Genomic DNA, 26,827 nt, shown 5'->3' with positions numbered 1-26,827 from the left:
TTTTTGTGCGCATAACTAATGCAAATGCCGACTGCTCATCCCACGTTAATGATAGTTTCATAATTCCATGCTCTTAGTAATTTTTATTTGAGGCTAAGTTGGAGTATAAAATTGAAACGCTAAAATGGTCGGCGTGATTTGGACCGGCTTTTTAATTTTTGTATCAGTTCGACCAGTAGATAATGAGGAACCGGTGTTTATATTACGAACGTCTCTGACAATTTCGTAGCAGCCGACAGGTGATTTCCTCGAGTGTTCTTAATTGGTAATTTTCTTATGATATGAGTCTAATTAACTTTCACGTTCACAGCTTCGTTAAGGGAGTCATCTAATCTAAGATGTGATGTCGAGAATTTATCATTTTCGGTTGTTTATTCGGCCGTCGTATCTTCTTAACGTACAACATTTATTCACCAGCGTATAATTAGTATTTGTTCTATACTGCATCAAGATAAGTGCCGGATATGAACATAGAAGCTTTGACGTTGAAAACGTGAGAATTTTCCAATCACGCGGAAGATAGCAATTAATTAAGTGTGTGAAGCATAGAAAATGATATCGTTAACGGATTTCGCCATGAAAAACGTCAATCGATAGAAATCTTGAGATCGTTGGAGTGTCGATAATCTCTGTTCTTTTGTTACTGTGTATTAATATTCACATTATTCCACGACAGTATGAGATGACACGCTTTCTTTGGTGATGTACTCCATATTCTTAGTTTCAAAGACATTAATAGCAGTCATATTTTCATCTTTGTTATTGTCGGTATATTTTTTGCTCAGAGGACTCCATAATGAATCTTCGGTTACATTTTTTGCGTTATCTTTCATTTTAATAGAGGTTAGTAGCCTTTGAAGCCGCTATTTTAAAATTTACAGACGTATTATTTTAATTCGAGTGCCATAATAAAACATGTTTATCAGATTTGATTAACGCCACAAAATAACAATAGCGAAATAACAACTCAGATTTTTTTGAAACCCAAAATAAATTAAAAATAACTTAACACAATTATAAAGGATACATGATACTCTTGTAAAGCTCAAACGAATATGAGGCCTATATCGTGTACTTAAATTTTATTTTACTGTGGCAAGAAGATTTAACCGTTGCAGCACATTGTAAGGGAAACGATCCATTCATTGTAACTCTTGTACAGCTTCTACGCCGTATTCGGACAATACTCAACCTTAATTGGTGGACAATAAGATCCAAAACGCTCAAACGGATTTCGCGGTACTTAAGTCTTTGTTTATAGAATTTCGTACGGGAACGGACGTTGAAAAAAAAAGGGGCACGACGGGAACACACCTGTCTGTGGTGTTGCCAGTTTTTGATGAGCACCAGTGAATGGCGGCCATACAATGGATACGAATTTTGAATCTGGACAACTTTTTTGAGTATCATTGAAGGAGACGCGTATAATTTTGACAATAGCGGTTTGGTCCTAACGACCAGTCTGCAATTTTCTCGTCTTCGTTGAAGGGTTAAACGACTAAAGCCAACTGTGTTGCTCGTTGTGTGTGTTCGGTAAATACATTGTTTTAAAATTATTTGATTCAGCTTGTATCTTTTCGTGCAATAGATTTCTAAACTCTTATGTAGCCTATTGATTCAGGCAATCTTAAGTATGAAGATAATAGTTTTAACTCCAAAATCACAACGAAACGTCTTGTTCATTTTAAGTACACCCTGCAAATGTCAAACCTTCTACAGATAAAAGACAAGTATGTACATTTTTAATAATATTTTCTGCTTTTGTATGTTTGACTATTGGTCGAATACTAGTACATCTTGCAAAGGCTTATTTACCTTTAATCCCTTCATTTACAGCTCATTATTTCCATACAGCTTATTACCAGGATTACCACACACGTAATAGTTCGAAGCACTTAGATAAATCATAAGCGTACAATTATCCACTTAGTATTTGCAATTCCTAGAAAGGTTGGGAACCTGTCGCAAATCAACTGCATACTTGCATAACCGTAGTGCGTTCTGAGAATTTGAAATCATACATCTTACGATAAATGGGTTATTAATTTAAACGAAGCTCTTGCATCATCTTAAGGAGATATTTAATAAACTAGACACATCGCAGCAGGAATATTGCCGCTAGTAATGTCAAATATTATGATAATTTCCGTTTATTTCTTTCAAGAATTGCAATTCGGTATCTAAACTCAGCTATTCAAATAAAGCGCTCTACCCCATTGAAGGCACAAACAATAAAATAAAGTTACTTAATCGAATTAACCGAACCTTAAAATATAGTGTGTCGGTACAACATAATATTTACCTCATTTCTAAGATAAAATCCTATACCACAGAATACTAACAGATTATAACATCACAAGCTTCGTACATTTTCACGTAAACGTAAGAAACAGATCATAATATAGCAGATAAACTTCTACTCCACTATAACTAGTACCTCGTGACAAAGTTACATCATAACTCGTCCACTGACAGATCAGTCAACAAACTCTGAACTCCTGCGCACCATTCATTCGCCCACGACCGCGTTCCTTTACGTTTCAAGTTATTGTGATGTTGCTATGCGATTGGTATACTACTTTATAGCTTTTACTCTACTTATAGGTCTGTAATATGATAGGTGATTCAGCTTTGAAGATATTGAACTGGATAGTCTTATATGGATGGACGAATCGTTTGGTAGATGACTAGGAAATACTTAGTTAGACTTTGTTGGTGATTAAAATGTAGATACCTATGTAAGATTTTTATTGGAGTTCTATTATTCTATGAAATAGGAGATTCACGTGTCTGATTGTATAACAAATATAAGCTATAACGTCTTTTCCGAGGTCATAATATATTGTCTGACGAAGTTACCATAGAATTATGAGATTTCCTTCCAACTGTTTACAGGCACAATGCAGTTTGATAGCTCGTTGATTTTTGAACTATGGGTGTTTATCAAAGATTTAACAATATGTATTTGAATAATCAATAATCATGAATAAAAGGTCGATATTATCAGAAAGCAACCAAACCTGACCCAGTAATCAAGATTACAATGCATCAAATAATTTCGACACTACCAACAAAACTAAGAGACGAATCCCATTGTTTTTTCATCAGTCATGCATAATCAAAATATGAAGAACAATGCAGTATTGAACAATGAACGTCCTAATCACATACATATGTCAGGATACACCTTAATGATTCGAGAACAAGCACATTATCATAAATACACATTGTATTTACATATTGCGGTCGTGCTAATGTAGATATAAAATCAACGATATATTTTTAGTTTAAAAATAAATAAAAAAGGGTTAAAATTTCGCAATGTAATACATTATATATTTATTTCAGTAAACATTTATGTATGGAATGAATGAAATGTCAAAAAGTAAAACAGACAAATTTTTATGTTTTGTCATTTATTGGCACAAAATAACAGCATCGAAGTACTAGAGACCTATTTTATCAATAGTTAAGATGTTAAAGGAATCATATAAGTAAGTTACTTATTTTTCAAATTAGTGGCGTCCTTTGGTCTCTACCTACCCCTATAGAAAAACAATGTAATATTATTTATTTATTTATTTATAAGGCATGCCAACAGAATAAACATCAACATTTACCATATTTTATGTAGGTATGTAAGTAGTCTTCCGATTACCGTAACTGAACCAAATCATACATAAGTCTTAAGTAGTACTCATAACATAATTTTACTCAATTCCACATCATTCTTTTGATTCGCCGTCTTAAATCTCTACATGTACATATATCTTATTCATATAATGCGAGTCCTAATGAATCCTTCCAATTCAATTGACAGGTTCAAAGCAGGCCTTGAATTTTACACCACACACGTGTAACTAACATTGAATCGCTAAGAGAATCCAAATCACCTTTTAAGTTCTCAAAACTGGATACCTGACGAGATTGCTGAACAAAAATTGATCGTACCTAAAGACTAGCGTATTTTATACACCCTCTATATTAGCATAAGGCTTACTTTGGTGAAGGAAGGAATCGGTAATCAGTTTTTGGCCTGTTACGAGTTTTGGATTACCTATGTGCTCACTGGAATATGAATTTTATGTAATCAACCTGCGGTGTTACCTAGAGCTTGAGTTGCTAAGGCACTTGCTATAGAATTTGGAACGAAGTGGTTTTGGTGTTGGATGAAAATGTCTTCCGAAATTGTTTTGAAATTGAATTGTTTAAAGATATTTTAGCAGACTTTACCGGAATAATTGTTTTACTCTTTGTATGAAAATAATAGTGAGAGCTTGTTTTTCTATCGAGAGCACCTTAATTTTTGATTCGTTATTTTATGTCGAAATACTGGTATGAAATAAAATAGGATTTAAGACTATCACGATATTTATCTTTTGACTAGGCCGATATAAAATCTAAAATAGAGCATAGCCTTATTTTTAATCGTTGTTCGTGATGAACATAAAATAAAGGCAGCCCAAATACAAAGTTTGTTCGCCCACGCTACCCGTCCACTAAACAAGTTTCGAAAATCAATCACCTAGTAGCCTTTATTTACTAAATTAAACCGATCAAAACTTAAGCGTTACTTCAATATATCGTAATGGGTCTATCCATCATTACTTCACAGAGAAATATTACACATTTCATTACTCATTACAAACTGTATAAAAAAAACTGTTGGAGCGATTTGAGCCAGCCTTTTTATCTTGTCAGTTGGGAGCCGGTGTCCGAGTCCATCATTAAATGAAATCTCAGTAATCATTCATCATCAACGGTGATTTGACCAGCGGTTAACCCGCCAGAAGGCAGCTTCCAAGGTAGTCATTGAGAGAAAAAAAGCCTTCAAATTCTTGCCTGTAATAACAACGGAGTTTTGTTTGAATATTGATTTTGTTCGGAATGTTTTGTTTAAGTTATGAGATGTTCAATGTTTTTCTCGGTATTTTATCTTAGAAAATACAATTTAATACAAGTAACGAACTGTTATGATTATGAAATATAAGATTTTGACGCTCGAGTGATTCGGTAGCGTTGGCACAATCACGACTCGGGTCGCCTGACATAGGTCCGTTTGTACCTTTGTCCGTCGACATTTCTCTTGCCATTATCGTTTACTTCCGACCGGTCTACGATCCCTTCATAACCATTGATCATTAAAATAATTCCTTTCATCCACTATTTGAATGTAAACGAGCCTAGATCATTTACATAACAAATCGCCTCGTTATTATGAAAATTGTACTCTTAATATTTCCGCAAATAATTTTCGGCACGCAACGCCTTTGGCAGAAAAAAAGATCAAAACGGGTAAACGGTAGCCGCTGTCAGAACATGAATGGTTTTTGTTTCCTCTAAAATATAAGAGAGCTATAAAACATATGTACGTACGGAGGATATCCGTTGAGTCCGTAAGGGGTCATTAAGCGTAAGCAATCCATATTTTTTGCCCCATCGCTTTATGAACATAAAACTGTTTACTTGGCCGTTAAATTATCGGGTTTCGAAACGCGAGGATGTGAGGATAAAGGAAATTACAGTACTATCGCGCGTATTATATTTAGCAAGACGGAAGCTGAAGTCGAACTAATAGATAATTGACGACATCGTAAAGTTTTTAAGTGTTCTAACTGTATCAGTAATTGCTTTAGCCGTTTAAATAAAATTATAGCACTCGATGTCTGCGTTTTTTACGTTCAGATGAAGATACAAAGGTCAAAAGTATGTCTGTACCTGACCTTGTCTCCGTCCGCGTCTTCGTATCGAGTGCATATTTCTCAGACAGTGTAATCCGCTAAAAGGATCTCGAGGAATATACGAAGATGTATCTATAGAACACCTACACCCGATGACGGTATTAAGCAACGATGTGAAAGGGAGCCCTATCGCTATTTAACGAACAATTCGAGTCCTTGGTGAAACTGAGAGTTAATTGCAAAGCCAAACCAAATGCGAGGAAGGTAAATACCAAATACAAAGTTAGTTGGAACCAATTTGGACTTCAGTAGATTATTCTGGTGGTTTGTACTAATATTTATATTGGTGCGGCTTTAATGTGTGGCGAAACTTTAGAGAGGCTTGTATTATCCATTGAGCGAGTCTAATAGTCGAAGTATTTGCTCGATTTGAAACTTATGTATAGGATCTTTGATCGTTATTACGCCTGTCTCTGCTGCTGTTGGGTACATGTATATTGTTTTGTACAACATTTGAGAGCTATTAACAGATAAATAGACAACGATTTTTAACAGCTTTATTTCTAGCTAACTACAAGTGAAGAACTTGACTGTATATCTAACTCGCAATATAAAATCATAAAGTTTGACAAAGCCCATAAAGATACATCATACTCTCAAGAGTCCCATAAAAATCCACCATGACAACCCTCCATTAGATATATCCGCTACTCAAACCGTTTTCAATAGAACAGTTACCGCAACTAATCTAAAGCGGATTACGTCACACGCACGTGGTAAAGTGGATGTCAATCATCATGTCGATTGGTGTTGCCTATAATGTATGCCAAACATGGCAGATGGTGTTCCAGTTCTCAGGGCATTCCGTTTAGAATATATTATTAACGTGTGGGCTTCTTCACGATTCGCTTCCCTTCAGGGTTACCAACCAATGTGCCTTTTGAGCTATTTTAAAAGGTTAACCGTATTGATAGCACTGTCTAACCGAAGTAATCTTTTAGAAAATCATTGTTAATTATATTGTAAGTTATCAACGAAGAAACCTGAGAATATTGGGTAAATTCCGGGCCATATTGCTAATTCTCAATTACTGTTAAATAAGACATTTTCTACAACATATACATTAGCATAAAGGTTAACTAAACTATTAATTAAATATTTACTGGTATATACGATATCGTGCTACGGGCAATAGAACCTTAATGGAACGGAATTGTCTTTCTATAACTACTAAATTAATCTGCTATTAACGTGCTTACGAGGCTGCCAAAATAAAGACAATTCTTACTTCTACTACAACCTTTACATTTTATATTACATTTTAGAGTATTACTATTCTTTTGAATAAAGTACAGGAAAAAGGAAGACGTAATAGAATGGAAGCCCTACAAGCAGGTGATAAATCTAATGTAAATTATGCACATACGTTTGAAAAGGCGTTGGTAAATGCCTGAGCATTTGTGTGAACCTGAGTTACTAGGTATCTTCAGTGCTTTGAGAATACATCAGTGTATCGCTTATATTGCCAATTTGTCTCTAGCAAATGAACGTTGGTTAAAACGATGTTGTTATAAATTATGTTTGCAAGAATTTATGACCATCACATAGTTGTGTGTTTTATTGCGACCCCATTTGGTTTTTCTTTATACATACGTGGGTTTCTATGAGGTACATGACAGGCACGCTTTATACCTGTAAGTTTCGCTATTTATAATCGTTTGTGAACTTTTTTGCATAGTTTTGTGGGATTTTCCTATTATCTTTTCGTTTTGCACCTGTTAATTGCAAGCGGGATTTTAGTAAGAATATAATCTGCTCCATAAAATGTAAGTTTCGTTATTCAATAAGTTTGTTTCCTTGAAATGTTTGCTCTTGTCTTAGAGTATGAAATTGTCTAGGCTCCGAAATCTTATTTCCATATACTGATCCATTTTATTTTCCCTGATACGACAATATTGACTTCTTATATCGTATCCATGTAATATTTCCACTACAACAATATTAAGTGCGTCAACAACAAAATATATTACCGTAAATTTCCCCTGTTATGATCGATTTATCAAGGAAAATAAGTTATCCAATAACAGAATAATTTTCCGAACCATTTCACGATTTGTGTCGCAAACAAATTCAAGGCCTATTGTTATGGCGAAAGTTTTATTTATTAATTTTGTTTTTTTCCCAAATAACCTTTCACAATACAGTCTGGAGAATGAAATAAGGCAAATTAGAAGATGCTGTGTGAATAAATTACCGTTACATGAGTTCCAGGAATCTTGAAGAAAGTTACTATACGTATGCTTGATATGACTCGACTTTCCCAGAAGCATAATAAAACTCTACCTAATTATCACTTTGAATACATAGATACCTTATCATACGTTGATATTGACTGTCAGTGAGCAGTGAGTCTGATAACTATCAGTGCTACAGGTGTAATAGAAAGACGCGAACCGACTCATTAAACTTGTCAAGTACTGAACAAGTTTTGACCACCTGTCTAGTAGCCACGAACACTAATCCCAAAACAAACAGCTCAAATTAGTCCGACTCGAGTCGGTAAAATGAATCGGACTCGTAAAGATAACGAAACCTGTTAATCATTGACTTCCTCGGTAAAAGATTAAACACGTACAAAACAAGTAATTGGTTCGAATATATCCGAAACTGGTAACATTAAGGAACGAGATTCTTTGCTGTCAACGACTTTAAGTTTTAAATCAATGTAGTAATATTTCTATGGTTTTATGGGAAATTGTGAAGAATGTAAGGTGTCGTGAGTTGTTAGTGGACATGGGAATTTGTCATTTTAATAGCCGCTTGTCAAAGTTTAGAGTGAACACTAACTTAAACTAAGTTAATCGGACATTATTCGTGTAAGTTTTGCTTTAAGTTTAATTGTATTTTAGTTACGGCAATATAAATTTCTAGTTTTAATAAGTTTTTGGAAACAGAGCGCTTGCTTTATTTTAAGATCGCAAAAGAAATATAAAAAAGAAATAAAAGCTTTGCAAAAACTACTTATTCTAGGTGTTTACTTAGCTTTTTATCGTTCTTTGCCGCTAGGTCTCCAAGTATTTAAGGAGCCTGGGTGAGACCTACTTTTTATAAGTGTTTTTATTCTTACTCAAATACGACTTTTTACTTTACCTCTTTAGAAAAATTCTAAAAACATTGCCATTTCGGCGCACCGGTAACTTGATGAGTTTTTTTTTTTATAAATGGACAGAAATGTATATTTTTTGACTGTCAAATTTTAACTTGATACATTAACTTTTCCATTTTGTATTTAATGAGAAAGATGTAGGAACTAGCCGTGCACCTGTCAAATTATAAAAACAAATATTTCACGAAACTGCCTACTAATAGTTGATTATTTTTAATTATGTAAATTAATTACGGCCATCTTAAAACTATCCAAACAGACATTCACACGCTTTTTCATCAAACATCATTAATATCACTTCACACTTTAGCCAAGGATTAATTAGAGTAATTATAATCTTGCATACAATCTTGGGACAAAGTCAAGTTCAAACATGAATGAACAGGTCACGACATGTCAGAACAAGATGTTATGAAATAAACATGTGTATTAGTCAGTAACGTTCATTACAATTTATGAATTGCGTTCGGTGTGAACGTAGTACTTCAGATGCTGAAACAGCACACGGTTTGTTAGTTCACACGGATATTGTGCAAAAGAATAACGACTTAAGTGCTAAAGAGATATGAAGGGATCGTTGTCTTTTTGCTTTTAGAGAGGCTAGATGATAAATAGGCGTGATGAGAGACTTGGGAAATTAGAACGATTGAAATATGGGCGATATGACGTTGAAAAATTAGAATGAAATTAACCTACAGTTTGCCATAAAGTTTTAACATGTTTCGGTTATTAGTACTAAATGCAATATTTAATTTTGATTACTTCCCAACTTAAAAAATAATCTGACAAAAGGCCCGCATTTTTTTCTCAAAGATAACAAACACCTCCAAATCCTGTTGTGTAATTAAAATGACTTCCTCTCAAATAGTCCAGTTCCAAACGATATCAACGTCAATGGCAGCGGATAGCCCAAAAAAATAAAACCAGTCCCAATTAAATATCTCAACACTGCATAAGTAGTCAGGTTATTAGCCCAGGTAGGTGTAATAACTAGTTTCCTCAATTGAGTTTTTTAAAAGCTTTGTAATAAACATTCTTATATTAAACTTGAAAGCATAATCAAAATACAGAATGGAGACAACGATCTTTGATGAAGCATTAATTATTTTAGCAGTCACATTGCTCTTTGCCACATCCGAACTTTAGAAAACATATCAAATTCGATGTAGGTAAGCCTGAACGAAAATGGACTTGCGATTTCCGAAAACAATTTTTCGCAATTTTGTTGCAAAAATGAACAGCTTTCTAATTAAAATAAAACCTGAAAGTATTATAATCATAATGAATGAAGAATTAAATTTTGTTCAGAATAAATCTTCCTAAATCTTATTTCAAGAGATTTATCTTCTAAAGTTGGCAATTAGAGCCTCTCCTCTTACTTTAATTTCAACCTTAAGGGGTTGAATTTTATAAATATCACTGGAAAGATAATTACCATTACGAAATCTAAGGATTAAGTAACGGAGTACTCGGGAAGACAATTTCATTTTGTATTAATAAAGCTTTCGAAGTCTCTAGGGAGAGACAAGATTTTTTTATAATAAAAATTGGCCAGATACAGCCAGCAGCACTTTGCAATATAATAAATCTGATGGCAGCTTATTAAAATTATCCTTGTTCGGGCCGATCTTAAATGATCTACCGGAATGAAAGAATAAAGATCGCAATTTAATATCCTTAAAGTTGGCACTGAAGTAGTTTTATGTAGAAGTTACTGCAGAACCTAATTTAAAAAGTTTACCGTAAGAGTCATTGAATATGCTAAAAGAAGCTCGATCCATCTCTTCGTGTTTACAGACAGTATGTGAAATAATATTATATTTCTTCAGACATCAAAGAGACGACGTTAATGCAGACCGAAGCCAGGTTACTGATCCTTGCGGCTGAGTTATAAAGTGCTGCAAAATAGTGAGTTAAAAATTCAATTTTGAAACTACGAAGTTAAAAAGCCATCAGCAGCACATTAAAACTTGGAACAAAAACGACTTCAAACTCATTATAAGCGGAGAAACTATTAAAGTCCTTTATTTCCAAAACCCAATTATGGAGCATCGCATGTTCCAAAATACCTTTAGAAACACGTGCGTAATATTGAGGCAGGCGTCAGCGTTTACTAAAATAAGTACCCCAATGTAACCGAAGGGACTGGCCCTCTCATTTCAGACATTAACGTCTGGCTTTTTCTAAGCTTTCAATTTAGGAAGCCACGGTTAACGGAGGGACCTCAATTTCGCATTTCTGACCTCTCTTGGCACACTATTAACTTTGTAATCTATAGCCGTATGTATACAGAGCCTGTGCTCGCTCGGGAATTGCCGAAAGTAATTTCAAGCATGTGATGTATAGCGGACAAAATGTATGAATACTTCATAGCCGTGTAAATACAGGAAAGTTTCAAAACTTTTACGGACCCTATTTTGTGACGAGTTTGTTGTGTAAGGGAAGGGAAAATCTGGCGTAACATGTTCTGTGTCGAATGTTTAACATCGCAATGAAAAGCCTCGATATTTCTTGTACCTAATAATTGTAAAAGAGATAAGAAATGAAAGAAATAGATAAGAGACACCTAACACAGAATGCAATTTTTCGTCGTTCTTTTTGCTTGTCATATATTTAGTCTAAGCCCCAACAATTTGTTCCATGAAATAGCCAACAATGTTTATAGTCATCATTGTACATTAAGCATTTTGATTGTAGCACCGACATCCGAGATAGCATACCTAAACTTTATTTCGTCTTAAAGCAACATTCTCGCTAGTTGCTAAAACAATAGCTTTAAGTTTACGAGGCATAAAACGTTACCTACGTCTTGAGTAGTTTCATTGTCATGTTTTATAGTTTCGTCTTCGAAATGGTCTCAAATAAAACTAAAATTCTTCCAGTTTACACCAAAACTATATATTTATTTCGATTACTTAAAGTCCGCATACGTTTAAGCTAATTTGCCGGTGGGTCTTATAAGCAGCGGTAGTAAATTCGCGACTCTAATCGGCAATCTTTTTTAAATGCAAGTACTCAATCTGGTTGAGGTGCAAGAATTTATAGGATATTTCAATTTTAAAGTAATATAGTTTTAACTGATCGTAATACTTAATAGAGAATTTCATGGTCTAAGCTGCTGCAAGTGCCGCATTCTACCTCTTATTTAGACTACTTTGAGATTGAAACTCTACAGTAATGCACTTAAGGTTTATTTTTAAATGCTTCAGCGAGTGCATAAAATTCTATTTATATATTTTTAATTATAGATTAAAATCCTTAACCACGCAATTATACGAGCGACTGGCACGTGCGCCTTTTATTATAGATGCCAACTTTTTCATTAAAATACTTTAAATTGCATAGATCTAAAACTACTATGAGAATAGTTAGATTTTCGAAGATTTTTACATCAAAACTAAATCTTGCAAAGGCATTAGAGATGTATTTCGTAAATAACTCTGGCCGAAATTATACCAGAAAGTTTACTCGCACTTCGTATCCCTTGACCTCGAAAATAAGTTTGAATGAGTTGAGAAACTGGTCCATTCATAACTTGTACGTAGTAAAGGGTCAGTCCCATCCTTGTTATCATTAACACCTCGACACTCCCACGTTACCAAATACGGTATGGGAAATATTTTGTTTGAGATCCTGCTTCAACGATTTTATAATCGACTTTTTAGAACCGTTTTGGAAGAATTCTAACACTGCCTATATGGTGGTCCTATTTAGATCGAGTGGCGAAGTTAAGCTATGTTAATGAGGTAAAAAATTGGATGGGTCTTAATAAAAGTTTTGTGTATTGACATTTAGATGGTTATAACTTTTCTTAACCCATGTGCTTCGCGCGTTTATGTAGTTAAAAGTCTGTATTACGCTTAATGCATTTTTTCTACCATATTTTCAAAAACTAACTATTCTTGCAAACTTTTTCACGACGAAACGTTATTCAAATGAGTTTCAGTTTTATATAGTTCACACTAAAAGCTGGCCTCTATTATCAGTATATTTATTCTGGGCATATAATACATAGTATATAGGTCACATTAACGTAAATATTGGAATCCATTGAGAATACCGATGTTAACGCCAATGTAGTTTTATTGCGATTTATTTTTGGAAATCATGTTTTACAATTGGGAATACGGTTTTGAGGCTTTAAGTATCTATTAGCCCTACATTTGTAGTATTTCTTACTAAAATAAAATAATACGAATCTTGTATTATACAATTTTCCTACATAAATCATAATACCAAATAATTTTCCTACATAATACCAATCGTCCCCAATGTATTTAAATTGTCAATTCGATATAAAAGACGGGAAAAAAGGTATTTAATTAGGCTTTTTCAATATTTATTTTAATTTCCATAATCTGTAGGGCGAAAGAGCAATGGAATCTTTTATTTCGAATTAGTTCAATGTCTTACAATTTATTTTTTTAAGGACAGTTTCATCTATTATAAGGCCATGTTTTGTACAGGATTTTACACGTTATTTATTATTTAAAAGGAAAATACGCATTTAGTTATAAAATTGAATAAATTTTATTTATTACTATAATGTAAAGGTTTAATTTCATAACCATCCTCAGATTCCAATTGAACGAGCAAACAACGGAACGAAAAGTACACTTAATAACCGTGAAAACACTTAACAAATATAAAAAACTGTATGAATATGTTTGGTTTCAATACAAAAACCACTTAATTTTGATTGATATGATGACTCAAGCTAATAAAATTAATGTTTCCGACCGACCTACTTGCTAAATACTAGTAGAGTAGGCGCACTACTGAAATATCTATCGTATTTTTTAAGCATCAAGGTTCATTTTGGTCTGTAGGTTTTGTAGTATTTTAAGAACTTTTTAAATTACAATTTAGTTAGTTTTAACAGCGGAAACGCTCGTTCGGAAGGCAACCCTTGCGCTCGCGCAGCTGACCGCTGTGTAGGGTTAAATTAAAAATAAACCTGTTTTTTACTCGTATTTAGTGACTCGAGTTGGTTCACTTTTTTATTAAAAAAGTTTCGGATAAAGAAGTTTATGCACTGGCCAGTGTTTTGCTTTATTTTGATGAGCACAACATTTAATTTCGGAACTAATTTTACTAAATGGATATTATTTTATGTTCGTGCGATTATTACGTTTTGTGGCTATTGTTTTATGAAGTCAATGAACTTTGCTGCTCCTTTTTGATGTTAGATTAAAACCTAAGATAACTTCAAAACTAGAAACTGACTCTAATAAAAATATAAAGTCCAATCATTAATTCATTTAGGACAAATGCTGACACTTATGATAGTCAATGATACAGTGATTGAATTTACCGGCAATTCAGAAGTTAGGGCCGATGAGAAGAGCTGGCAAGAAACTTCTGGCCAAATAGTTTCACTTTCAATATTTCTATCACAAATAATCAAAAACTATAACCGTTCTAAGTATATTATAGTACAATAACTGATCATATTTCCTAGTAATACCTATGTATGCGTTTCAAACAGGATCTACGCTTAAGTGATTCATAGATGAATGATAACAGACATTCAAGCACACCTATGTCTATCAACTATGATCTCAAGAAGCAATGTGAGAAATAAACTCACAATGGAAATCATAAAAGGCCTTTGATTTGTCTTAACGATTGTTTTGATTGACAACAACTGTAGCAAGATGATGTTTAGTACTCTCGCATCGTCTTCTAAACGACGATTTCAGAATTTGGCATTCTAACTTAAGACTCTTCTTGCTAAAAATTAGGTTATTCTAAGTCACTTCAGGTGTTGATAAAATTTCCGTAATTTTCAATGGTAGCTTATACAATAAAATTAAATGCGAGGCAATTAGCGCGTTCTTGAAATGACTTTCATTAGTTGTTCTTTTTACTATTTATGTATATAATTAAGTCATGCCAAAATTGTATCAAATGAGAACAAAATTAGCTACCTACAATATGTTGAACCACAAAAAATAAAATAAAAACAGAACTTCGCTGATTGCCGTCAATTTGTATATGGCAACAAACACGATAAAGCTTACTTCACACTTACGATTTTAGCTTAAACATTAAATAAATAATCGTCAAAGTTTAGTGGCATTCTGTGTCACCACCATTTATCTATGTATCGTTGAGTTTGTACAATAAATCGCACCACGTAACCAGATTTTTAACTGAAATTGAACATAATATTAACTATGTACACTATCAATGATTATGTCATTAAGTATTTAGGATATTTTACAGCAACAATATCATTACATTTCGCTTAGGCACGTCGAATTTAGCCCTACCTCCAGCAAAATACGTCCAGCTGTCGTTAAACTGGGCCAAGCAAATCTAAAGCAGATTTTCCCCGACTTAAAATCGTATGTTAGCACAAGACCTAACAAGCCCGCATCACTAAGGACGGTATAAATACAACTCACAAACGATACACGAATGTTTTCTGTTTGCCAAAGTCCTTTGATCCGTCGCGCCAGGAAACGGTTTTGCGTTCAAATGTTATATTGTATGAGTTTGTTGAAATGTAAAGTATGTTCTGCTAACGGGTGTTTAAAGACTCTCTTTGTATTTTTGTTATGGTTTTGTCTGTTTATTTGACAATTAGCACTAAATCTTAAGCAGTTATTATTGATTACTTTGTTAACTGATAAATAGGTAGGTATGTTTTTATAGTGTAATTCTTTACTAGGAACACACATGCTCCAGTTGATTCAACACTGCCATCGCATCGCTTTTGTATCGCATATTTCACAATTTAAAACAAAATAACATTTCTTTTTAAGCTATGAAGCGATCTTCCATATAAAAAGTGTCCATAGCTGGTGATACGGAGGTATCATTCCGTAGTTTAAGCCCTCGTAGGGTTACAAGGTAGGATAAAATTCTAGTTAAAAAAGCGGGTTAAAATAGCACATACACATGCTTACAACTTATAAGAAGCAGAAGTCAACTTCACATTCCCTGATAAACACTTCACAAAAACCTCTAAAATTTCCACCAAGCCCTCAAAACAATTAAATACCGCGATCCGCGTATTAATAACAGCTTCCTGACTAGCTAGTTAGGTATGCAATGGAAACTAAAAATACGGCGTTATTGAGTCTCGCAGGGTCGAGGTCGAGAGTCGGAGTCAACGCCACGCAGCTATTAGCACCAACAACACGGTTTATTGTGAGACTAGTCCTGGTTTATTATCATTGTCAAGTATGTGTATATAATGTATTGTACGTGTATTGTACAAATGTAGAAATAGTGTAATAAGTACGTTTTCTAGCAAAGAGCTTTTATGTTTTAGCTAAAGCAACAGTATTGTTTACAGAGTGCTTTAATAACTAAGTTTAAGATGATTTTAAAGATAGCATGATGGTGAAATGGGCAAAGTAACGTTGAAGTTATTTGTTTTTCCATTTTTTCTATACGAACAGCCCAGATTCACAGTCGTCACAATTAATTTTGTTTTAGGCTCGTCGAAAACAAGATTTTAACGAATAAGCATTAATTATGGAAACACACTACCAGGAAAAGTCAAAGTTACATGAAACCTCATTAAGATAAACAGTCTAAGGAAGGAAGTATTCATTCAATAGCAATTATTTACTTTTAACATCAATTTCAGATTATTTTCCTCATAAGACGTGGACGCTCGAGCCGAAGATTTTGGCAATACACCCCGGATTGCCGGTAGTAAAGATATAATAAGGTCATGACCTAATTATGAATCGTCATAATGACTCATAAACAATGTAATCATGGGGCAATTATCGTGAAACGTAGTAAGTGAAATCAGGACTAAAAATAAAGTATTTATCAAGACACGTTAAGGTGAAGCAGGTCAAAGGCCATCGTTTTTACTTGAAATAACAGATAAGGGTATTTTTTGTTTTGATTTATTACTTATCTTATAGGTCGATAGTCAAATGCCTGTTTATGTAGATTTGACGGGAAAATCCCACGAGCAAGAGAAGAAACAAATAAGGCATAATTATTATAATTTTAATAAACAGTGCAATTTCTGATACTTGATCATAACTTGGTCTAAATTCAAATTCAAAGCTCCAAAGGAATAACAATATATTTATTATACTTATCTCGTAAAACAATAAAATGCAGAACTTCAAAACGGTCAAAACTTCAAAATACACATACAGAACGATAACCAAATATAACATATACGTGAACATTTTACGTTAACAGGGGCCGAAACAAATTCTAAGGTCGAAAATACTGATTTTACTGACCAAAAATTCAAAAATACTGACCAAATACTGACCATTTCTAAACCGTTTTTCGGGTGAAATAAAAAAAAATATATAGTCGAATTGAGAAATCAAAATTCTTTTTTGAAGTCAGTTAAAAAGCCTATTTTCGGTTACTGGTCTCCACAATCCCAATAGTCAACCAGCATCGCCTTTTTAGTGTTAAAAAGCTTTTTCTATTTTAAATAATTGTAATTGTATTATGATTATGATGCGCTCATAGCCATTTGTGCTTACCGGTCGGTAAACGATCTCTGGGTTAAGCAAGATGGGTGACCGCATAGTGGTATTTGAGCTGAGCGTCCCCGTGCTTCGGAGGGCACGGATAAAGTCGGTCCCGGATGTTGTCGATTTAGATAAGAGTCGTTAAGCCATGTCAAAGGCCTTTCAGTCGGCTTGGACAACTTTGACACTAGGTTGAGAACTAACCATTCGATAGATAGATTATATTGCAAGTATGCGCCATTCATGCAAAATTGACATACTCCAATATACTCTAGAAATGCTAATAAACTTCAATAAACTCTAATGAACACCAAAAACTAATAAACATCCCGTCTTACGAATTTTCAATCAGGTCTTACGAATTTTCGATCAGGTAACGTGTCTTGACGCGAGTTTAGAAGTTTTTACCCATTCCAGAAAAAGTGCGCCGCGGCGCTAAAGAATTTTTACTTCAAAAATACTGATTTCAAAAAATAGTAAATTTTAATCTGCTATTCTTTTGAAGTCATTTGATGCTTCAATATATACGTAGATCATCTACATAATATCGAGCATCCAAAGCAGCCCTCTGATATCATCACTGGAAAAATCGAGAATGTAAGATTGGCCAACAGCAGAGGAAAACCAAAAAAAATTATTGAATTTGGAAAAATACTGACAATACTGACCGATTTTCGAAAATACTGACTTTTACTGACCAGGTCCAAAAATACTGACTTTTACTGACTTTACTGACCTGTTTCGGCCCCTGCGTTAACAAATCCGTTGAAATTCACACGCTCACACGACAATCCTCATAAAATAAATTTATTCAAAGTCCAAAATAAATCCTAACCTCTTCAAACTAATTTGGCTAGACATGCTGATACACACACATGTCGGTGCTGACTTTATAAGCTATAAAACGTTCGCGTGAGGTGAATCGACAAATTCGGAGGCGAAGACATGACAAACATTGATGTATATTTCCATAGGGGATAGGAACGTTTACAGGCGGTACGGCGTCGAATGTCAAACAAGGACATTTTGTGCTTCTATTTTCAGCAAAATTTATAAGGAAAATCTGAATATACCTACTTTTAGGATAGTCGGTACGGTCAGTCATTTGTAGTGTTATCACAGGGCTAAGCTAAGCCAAGGTATAATAATAATATTACACACAACATTGATTGCCCATTATTCTACATAAGCGTTTAAAACGTATTTACGTAAGGAAATATAATTTCAAAGTCATTGTCGTATGTATTAGTACAATAAAACGCTTTCAATACATTGGTTACTACTAAAAAGATTAAACACTTTAAATTCTTTACTCAATAAAAAAGATATAACCAATAAAACCACACAATGGACTTTGCTAAACAGCATTAAAAAATCATCTTCACAACGACAAGAAAGGCAGTATTTTTTAACGGGCACAATGAGAAGAACACTCCCGTATAATTAGCGGGTATGGTCGCCCTAGTGTACAGGAAGTCACTGTTTAGCTTATCTGGATGGTACGTCGAGTATCCGAGCCCCGTTTACCTGGTTAGTCAAAGCTTTAATTATGGTATTTTCTGGTCACTATACTTTAATTTTCATAAATGGTGACAATTTGTGAACTTTGCGGGTTGAAGGTTATGAACTTGTTCAACAAATTATGTAAGAATACTGAGTATGATTAATTGAATATGGTAATGAATTGAGGCAAAATAGGAAAACGTTTTTGTATTTTAGTTTAGAGCCGATTTTTTCATATTCAGCTAATTTTCTTTGAGGAATAACTGTGATGTGAAAATGACAAAAATGAACAATGACTGAAAAGAAAACATACGTAAACTTGTTTGACTATTTGACAGCACTATAGTACCCATTTAAAAAAAATAATTTGTTTAGTTTTAAAAACGTAACATCTAATATAACATACGTTAAACAATCTTGACGTTTCGGCACTGGATCAAAAGGCGTGGTCGCAAGCTCAAATAGCAAACGGCTGGAAACCTTTTAAAACTAGTTTACCTTAACTAATTACTAACCAGTACTTTACAAAGTTCAACAGACTCATCACAGTACTATTTCCACCTCAGTACGTAAATTACCTTCCTTTAAGTATGCTCTGCCTACATTACACAAATAAATAGTCAACGGATCAGCTGGTGTTCTATCTTTGGCACCGGTTCAATAAACCAATGCGATTTCAGTAATGAGGCCCAGACAGAACAAATACTTAGCTAGAATTAGGGCTGGCGTTACTAACTGATGAAGCTGGCCTTTTTAGGGTTCCGTACTTAAAAGGTAAAAACGGTACCCTATTAATAAGCCTCAGCTGTCTGTCCATCTGTCACAAGACTGTATCTCATAAACCGTAATAGCTAAGAAGCTGACATTTTTACATATTATTATGTATTTCGTTGCCGTTATAACAACAAATACTAAAAATAATAAAAAATATATTAAGGCGGGCACTTAATAAACGTGTTTCTTCCGTTTTTTTTTATTTATACCATACATAGTACGGGACCCTTCATGCGCTAGCCGTTCTCGTACTTGGACGGTTTTTTTCAACGGTCGCCTAGATAATCAGCATCTGAGAAACTCTTTCGAGAGTTTTTTTAACTTCTGATTTTAGCCGTCAAATGTTGCACCTTTTTAAAGGTTCTACCAACTTTGGTTCGCAGTAATAAATGAGACAGCTGAACTTTACGACGATAACATTTTATTACCGGAAATAAGAAATATAAATGCCAAATCAAGAAGAAGAATGTCATATTATTAGACTAATTATAAAAATATTTTTACCGATTTGATCTTTTCATCAATTTTCGACTAATTTAGGTAGGTGCTGTTGGAAGACTTACGAATAATTGTAGTTCAATTATAATGAGGTGGTTACCTTGCTATGTGCTTACGCCTAATAAGAGCGTCATGAAATAAGGACTATGTCTGAAACTTCAACAGTACTAAGTTAATTTATTTATTCTAAGTAGCGAATTTATATGCTGATTGTAATGTATGTAAATATATAAAGCACATTTACAAAATGTATATTTCACAATCTTGAAAAGGTAGTCTAGTCTTTGTAGGATACACTTAGTTGCCTAAGGCATTTAAAAATCAGTCCCAATTAGATCACCCCATGCCATAGGTATAGTTAGCATCAAGTCGCTAAACTTTGGAACTCTGTATTCTGAAGCATGCACATTATTGCATTGAAAAAGTACCTACTTCACTTGGATTGAAATGTCAAATTCTACCGAATTTTGTTCAGATATTTATAGAACAAAATGTATTAAAGGGGTTTAGTAAATATAAAGTTGCAATCACTTCTCGGAAAGTGTTTAAAGATGCCGTTCATCTCGATAATGGCTAAATGATCCGTAAGCACTAAGTATTCGCAGTACCATGTATATAAGTACCTTCATGTAATGTTGCTAACGAGCGCCGGTAATGAAAGCGTGACGCGATGAACTAGGAAGGGTTAGTGACAGCGTTGGAATCTCATAGCAGAATACCAGTGAATGAAAGTAGAATTATGTGAAAAATATAATAAAGTTCGCGGTTTGTTAGTTGCCAGAATTTTGTCTCAAGTTATTGCCATAAAAGTAATATTGTGCCAAGTGTGTCGATCTGTGAGCGTTGAACTCGCATTGCCCTTACGATACAAGACTGTTCCCTAAGCTCAAAGGAGTTCTATGAGAATAGGTCGATTTTACTTTTGTCATTAGCTAAGGTAAGTCGGTAACTTTGTCTTGGAATTGCGAGTTTAGTGTCTAGACTTACTATTGTATTTATGTTGCTTTGATAGACAGTCAGCATTCCTACACCATAATTTTACAATCTTGGCAGCAAAAATGCAACTTGATCGATAAAAGAACAACGAATTGAATTATTTCGTTGTTCTTGTATCTTCTTGTACAATGAATTCTTGACCCTGGCGTACATTTTTTTCGAGTTTAAAACGTGATAATCGTGAATATGCATGTCGAGAGTTTCATAGCGTACACACACGCGATTGAATCAACGCAGCATGATTGGTCAGGTGAATCATTTAATTAGTATCGGTATGACTCCAAAACTCGTCAAGCACACTTTAGTACCTAGCTGATGTTATATTGCGTTGTTTATTTATGAATTTAACAGGAAAGTTAAGTCATTCGTGTACCTAATGTCGGAAGTATTTTTATGGGCGTATCATGCGTTTGGCAAACAGATTGTTGGCAGTTAGTAAGACACTAATATAGGTGAGTCCGCTTTGCAGTAGGTAGGTTGGTACCTAGGTACCTACATAAAATTAGAGAAACTAAACCTCGCGTTTCCGTAGCCTCGAATGTGAACTAAAGCATAAGTCCGGGCACGCTTTTTTCTTGTTATTGTTGACTTCGCTGGAGTACTTCGGACCCTCGAAGCCCCAACAAGTTCGGATAGCAGCCCCATGTTAGTGGTAAAAATAACGTTAAGTAATAAGTAGGTACCTACCTACCTATAGTTAGTAAAATAGACTGTGAGCCAGAGATCGGACCCTAGAACTGGGTAAACCCTATTCGAATGACTAATTAAATTATTCTATGTGACTCGGTAAAGTAAATTTACCTAACCTACCGTAAGTACTTACCTACCTACCTACCTACTTCAAAACTGTCGTATCTTCAGGTTACTGAGTCAATAACTAATAGCCTCTAATAACCAACTAACCAATTGATAATGACAATATCAGAACAATCTTTAATTGATAGATTGACTGTCAAGTTTAATAACAAAAGCAATGTCAACTGCATCAATTGCTCGATCGTGTGAACCGATTGAGAATCAAACCGTCAATCGAGTAATGAAATCCGCTAATTTGTATGCTATTCAAGCGAGTAAGTAATTCATCATGTCATATTAATTACTGTCATTTGTAAAACAAACACATTTTGAATGTCTAGACGGAAATACAAGACTTAATTTGCGTATAGCCGTTCACTATGAGAATTTATTATCCGTATCGACTTAGTAACGTAAGAATAAGTAGGTATAGTGGTATTTACAGGGTAGGTACCTATTTACTGGGTAAATTGTCCATCAAAGCTTTAGGTTTCAGAACATGGAATGGATAAATGAAAGCAAAGAAAACTCATCAGCTCTTTCTTTCCATCGTTATTTAGGTAACTACCTAGGTACCTGCCTAATAATCTGATAAATTAGATGCATTGTGGTGCATTGTCGTACTGGGAGACAAAGTAATCAATCCGATTCTTCTAGATTTTAGGTTATATTATCACTTACTAGTTACTAGCAAACTACATAAATAAGATACAATTTTGGTCATTGACGTGACTAAATAAGATCACTACGATCTCAAAAAGCGGAAAGCTACTCACAGTAGCAAAATTGTTAACCTAAATCAGATAACGTAAGTACCTACTCAGAACATGTTCGACCCAGGTCTTTAGCAAGCACAAAAACAATGTGAATTACCATCGCTTATAAATACTCGAAAGATCATTATCAACGGTAAGAATTTATACAATTCCCACTGGATAAAATCAGTGCCGGTTGCCGGCACCGAACGGGCATGCGAAAAAAAAAAAAAAGAATACTTACTCGCAAATTCGTTGCACGATAATATAACACACAGTAAAAAGTCACTTAATATTTTATCTATAAAAAATATCATACAAATTATGTACGAGTTTGGCACAAATTAAATTTCACTTGTTTATTTACGTTCGTTCGAATTTGACAATCGTCGAGGTTACGCATGCGCAGAGCGACACTCCCACCTTCGGCTGCCGGCGCGAACTGACTGCCCGAGCGAATAACGAACGTTTTCGAGTCGACAAGACAGAGAGAGAGGTATAAGAAATGAATGAATGCGCGAGCGAGAAAGCGTTAGTAACTAGCCGACGAAAGAATATTACGGATAAGGTGGGGTGTTTGGAAAGATTGTCTCGAGAGATGTATTTGATTAGATTTGAGAACATTACGTCGGGGTTGTTCCGGTTGTACGAAAAATCAATCGTTTTATCGTGTGCCAAAGTTCAAATAACAGTCTTTGTCAATGGAATCTTACAAAATTCATTCTTGTTGTAACTACCTACCTTAAGCATGGTTTTTATACTTAGTACATAATCGTACCGGTTCATCAATTTTGCTTAACTAATTTTCTTTAAAGAAGATATCATGTGATTGTTAATCACATAATACTTAAATACTTAAATAAATAATATAATCATTTTATGACGTGCGATTTATTCGGTGATATGGCTACGACTGTGAATGGCTGTGACTACAGCCATTTTAGGGCTGATTAAAAAAAGTTACGCCGTGAGATTCATTCAAGTCAAAATTGGTATTTCAAATTAGCATTTACATTGAATACTTAAAATCTAATACCACTATCTAAAACGCGTTAACAGCTTTAAAAGCGTTTAATACAAAATGAAAATTCCAAGAATATAAGCGCTCGGAAGGAAATTACTTCTCATTAAAAATGATAGCGTTTCGCAACCGAATGAAAAATAAAACTCTAAATATAACTTCAAAACGCATAGTTAGCACAAAGCGATGGCAATTTGGGAGCGGCTGGTCTCACACACACAGCCATTAAGCTTAGCACTCGTACCCTTTACAGAGCTTAATAGAATTTTCGACCTTACTGTCTCGTTAGTAATTGTCAAAGTCGTTTTCTGTTTGTGTCTCATGTGTTATGGCAAAGGTGTGAGGGTAGCTCTTTTATTTTTTAAACAGGATATCCTGGCTAGGGCGTCCTGGCGGCCGTTTCCGAGCATACGGTTCATTAAGGAGTGACGGCTCTATAAAAAACGCCAGTAGCACGTGTACCCAGACAAGTGGGGTTGAAACACAAAAACAGCTGTGTGTATGATGCATAGAACCTCTGTGAATTGAGCGGAGTTTTTGAACTTCAGTAGCTTTTTGTGAATGTTCTTGTGCAAGTGGTCGGGCATTGTTCATTTGCGGAAATCTCTCTTACACAGCTCATCTTTTCATTGTCTGCAGCTGAATACTAAAGAAGACTTTGTTTGTTACTCTAATGACATGTTCTATAAATTAGTCCCACACAGGTACTTAAATTTGGTGAAGCGTATTGTATAAATGGCAATCAACTTAAGTCTAAGTACTTTTAATAAACAATAAGCACTGTAAGTATATTTCAATTATGAGCCTCATTAAAACAATACCCATTAAGGTTTTCTAAAGCCTTTAAAAACAATGTGAAAGTGTTTGCAAGTGACAAATCAACACAAAGATCCTCTCCAATCGCAAACGAATCGTCTCTGTAAGAAAATGGCACTTATCTGTTGAGTGTGTAAACAAAGAGTTTCTACACCCACTCGAAAAGTTTCACAAAAAAGGCTACCCTTAGGTCCGTCTACTTGAAACGCAATTATTGGTTCCCTAATGGGATTTATGGGTATTTGTATAGCACGGGATGGCTACTGAATTATAGAAAAAAATAAAAAGTATAATTTCTTTAATTGGAGTAGAAATGTTAGAATTAATTAATTTCTTGGGTAAATAACGTAATCTTAACAAAGAGGTAATAAATAACGAGAAAACTGAGATGGTTGCTGAATTGCACTAGAATTATTATGAATCGTAGAACATAAAAAATCCAATATTGTGTGTGAAAGTGAAAGTTTGCACAAAGTGTAATAAAATACTAGAAATTGATGTAACGCTTATGTTTGTTCCCATGCAGTAGTTTCTGTCATATATTATATGGTTTCGCCTTTTTTAATTAACTAGTTAGTTCATAAACAGCCAAATAAAAAAACAATGTAGCTACGTACATATTCATTAAATATTTTTAGATTTCAAAATACCTAGTTTTGTGTGTGTCTAAATTATTTTCTTATTTCTTTTGACATAGGATCAGCAGCTCTTTGATATGTAGCCAAGGACAACGCAATTAAGGCAAGGCATTTTTAAACAACATATTTGAAAAAAATACACAATAGACAAATTTTAATAATTAACTAGGTAGGTATAATATTTTAAAAACAATCCAGCTAGGCTACATCTAAATTATCAATAAAATTAACATAACTTGGCAATTAATGTAAAGCTTTTTATATGGGTGTTTCAAAATTTGTTCTTACCTTTAGAACTTTTACACCACTCTTAATACTTAATTTTTACTTCATTTTAACTGGAGAAACGTGTCGAGAAATTGGGGAAATTTGGCATTTAATCAAAATAATCGTTGAAGTTTCCCATTTTATGGGTACTGGTATAAAAGTTCACCCCTTATGGAGACAAATGGTTACATTATCTCATTACCACCGTCATCGCTCGACCCATGGAGCTAGTAAATGAACTTGTCAAGGCTAGCCGGATTATTGTACCGCTTTGTGGTCGCGAATTATGTAAATTGAAATAGACAATTAGGCTTACGGGTGAATGGCATTTTACACTTGTAACGACTACTAGACTACTCTAACGAATATTAAAATGAACATTTTAATTGTGTTTGAGTACGCACACAGTTATAGCGTGGTAACAAAAATTAACTACATGCTTGTTATAATAATATGTTAATTAAGATAACAATAATTTACTTCGTACTATGCTTAATTCTTTTAAAGAACTGAATTTCTAGCATGCTTAGATTGTATCAACACTTTCTAGTTAAATAATTATTTTGGTATATACCAAAATAATTATTTAACTATTTAATTATTTTATTATTTTTTTTTCTCTGGCACGAATACAGGCTCTGCAACGCCTTACAAAAGACCTTTGCACCAGTCAAGCAAAATTCCTTGCATTTATTTCTTCCTCTGACGCTGTGTCAATTTTCTGGCGAAGTTCTGATAGATTTTGTATTGATTTCGAATAGACTTTTTCTTTTATGCATTCCCAGTCAAAAATATCTACTGGATTTTGATCGGGGGAACGAGGAGGTCATAAAATTGAATCACTGCGTCCGATCCATTTGCGAGGATACTCTTCGTTCAAATAAAAATAACATTTTTAATGGAAAGAAAAGTGGCAAGTGTTGCACCATTTTGAAATCTTGATTAAATGCGCCAACTTTTGAAATAACTTGCCAAGGGTAGTGTAGTACATTTTTTTTCAATATGAAGCGTCAAAGTCAACTAACGATATTTTTGTGAATCATGACTCACTAAAACTTAACTTTTTTTATGAAATTAACAATGTTTTGTGCATAAATTTGTTTTACGATTAATAGCATATTTAGTGAAGATCACGAAATTCAAAAAAACACAGCGAAATTGTGATATTGGTGATCACAGGACTCGAAAATGCGAGCAAGGGTGTGGAATTTTAACTTTTTTGAAAAATGTCTATTATTGCTAAACTAAGTGACATGCAATTTTTTTTTTATTTTTCCTAGAACCGGTATGACTTGGCCTTTCATCCTGTCTCGGATTATCGTTGAGTTTTGGGACACCCTGTATAATAGATAATATCCATAATCGATAACACGGTAATTAAACTCCGAACAGGGCTCGACTTATTTGATAAACATAATTTGACAAAAAGTATTGGTATGATGAATATTA

General features: G+C 34.1%; 1 protein-coding gene across 1 annotated transcript in view; it reads right to left on the bottom strand.

Annotated features, from left to right (window-relative positions):
- Positions 1-23,078, bottom strand: part of LOC142979177 (MOXD1 homolog 1-like) — a 77,003-nt gene extending 53,925 nt beyond the window's left edge. Inside the window, exon 1 of the mRNA XM_076123968.1 lies at positions 22,881-23,078. The gene's annotated coding sequence lies outside the window, so the exon portion shown is untranslated. The remainder of the gene's footprint in view (positions 1-22,880) is intronic.
- Positions 23,079-26,827: the final 3,749 nt, after the last annotated feature.

This window comes from Anticarsia gemmatalis, chromosome 16 (assembly GCF_050436995.1).
Source record: "Anticarsia gemmatalis isolate Benzon Research Colony breed Stoneville strain chromosome 16, ilAntGemm2 primary, whole genome shotgun sequence".
In the NCBI taxonomy this organism is placed as follows: domain Eukaryota; kingdom Metazoa; phylum Arthropoda; class Insecta; order Lepidoptera; family Erebidae; genus Anticarsia; species Anticarsia gemmatalis.
Note: the sequence above shows the minus strand (reverse complement) of the source record. Positions and strands in the feature narration are given on the sequence as shown.